The 1,775-nt window shown below is 32.3% G+C and overlaps 1 long non-coding RNA gene across 1 annotated transcript; it reads right to left on the bottom strand.

Moving 5' to 3' along the window:
* Positions 1-249: 249 nt before the first annotated feature.
* On the bottom strand, positions 250-1,524 carry LOC107730138 (uncharacterized). The gene is made up of 3 exons (XR_001638657.1): positions 1,196-1,524; positions 457-544; positions 250-330 (listed from the first exon to the last, which is right to left on the bottom strand). It is a non-coding gene; the product is annotated as an uncharacterized LOC107730138 (long non-coding RNA).
* Between the last annotated feature and the right edge of the window lie 251 nt (positions 1,525-1,775).

The raw sequence follows: 1,775 nt of genomic DNA, 5'->3' as shown, positions 1-1,775 counted from the left end.
GCCGACGGCAAACTAACACGTGCATTCTGCACATGCGTGAGAGGAATTAACTGTCTATATCAGCAGCTATCAATAGTATATATATTCGTCATTCAAAATGAAAAACCGAAACAAAGATATACGAAATGTAAACAAAGCAGCGCTTGCTTTCCATTTTGAACGTTGATAACTTTAATCATTTTAAGCGGCTCATATTGTTATTTGTAATCATACATAGATACAGCACAGTATCTGATTCTTACCTATCTCTTCAGATTTTGCATCATAGTAAGGCTCAGGTTCTGGAAGAGGTAAAGCCTTTAATGGGCTCGCAGTAGGGGTGTTCTGTGCCTACATAAAATGGGGGGTTGTGGGGGCGGTGGGTTAGCATTTTGGATAGATAGATATATAGTTTTAAATACACACATACACATACATACATACATACATACACACATAAATAAATCAATGTCCAACCTTCATGAACTTATCCACCTTCATGTCTTCTAGAGATGGATACAGTGACATGGTTATTATTCTGTTTCGAGCACACTGGATGAATTTCCTGAAGAAATGTTAATGTTTTAGTTATTGTAACAATAGAAATACAATTTACTATTTAAAAACATAAAACACGTCATAGAAAGGTAGTCCAGACAATTATTATTATTATTATTATTATTATTATTACTAGACTTAAAACGCATCTTTATTCTATGTCCTTTCCTGATTTTTAATTTATGGATTAGTGTTGTTATCTTGGATTTTAATTTATATTTTATTTTATACTTTACTGTATTTTATGATTGTTTTGTACAGCATTTTGGTCAGTGTAAGCTGAATTTAAATGTGCTCTATAAATAAAATTTACTTACTTACTACTACTACTATTATTATTATTATTATTATTATTATATTTTTTTGTAATTATTTTTTTTAAACATTTCCTTATTTCCACATTTCCATGTGTAATTTTCGCTTTATAAAGATACTAAATGACAACAAATATAGGCTATTAGGCTACTGCTCGTTCGCGCAAGAAGGTTTGTTGCTTGAATGTACAGGTTGCGCGTTATATAGAATAAAAGACAGAGCAATTTAAGAGATTATATAGAAATAATTAATAGTTATACATAATAGCTGTGACTGTGACAAGTCAACGTTAGCTCGTTTTCTGACGCTTTGTAAGAATGCGGCCAGGATGATGCGCACTCACCTTGAGGCTGCAGAAGTCTAGTCGCACCAATAAGTATTATATGGCTTCAGTGCTCGTCGGTCCGGTTTATTCGATAGTAAACGTATGACAGCTGATTTAGTTAGAGGTAATGAATGTAATGTCATCGGGTGTGCTGGATGAGGGAAATACAGCCTACTCGAACGCCTGTCAGCACATCTCCTCTGAGTGAGCGCCCTCGTTCGACCAAAATAGCTATGCTTGCTCGCAGTACATGAAAACGCGAGGGGAAAAAAGCATTGGCCTGTGCTTTTCTGCTTTTCTGCTGGACTGCAACAGTTTTAAATGATACAATTTTTGATAATAATAATAATAATAATAATAATAATAGGCAACGTAAGTAAGTAAATTTTATTTATAGAGCACATTTAAATTCAGCTTACACTGACCAAAATGCTGTACAAAACAATCATAAAATACAGTAAAGTATGAAATAAAATATAAATTAAAATCCAAGATAACAACACTAATCCATAAATTAAAAATCTGGAAAGGACATAGAATAAAGATGCGTTTTAAGTCTAGTAATAATAATAATAATAATAATAATAATAATAATAAT

Source organism: Sinocyclocheilus rhinocerous, unplaced genomic scaffold, assembly GCF_001515625.1.
Source record: "Sinocyclocheilus rhinocerous isolate Xijiao unplaced genomic scaffold, SAMN03320098_v1.1 scaffold36, whole genome shotgun sequence".
Classification (NCBI taxonomy): domain Eukaryota; kingdom Metazoa; phylum Chordata; class Actinopteri; order Cypriniformes; family Cyprinidae; genus Sinocyclocheilus; species Sinocyclocheilus rhinocerous.
Note: the sequence above shows the minus strand (reverse complement) of the source record. Positions and strands in the feature narration are given on the sequence as shown.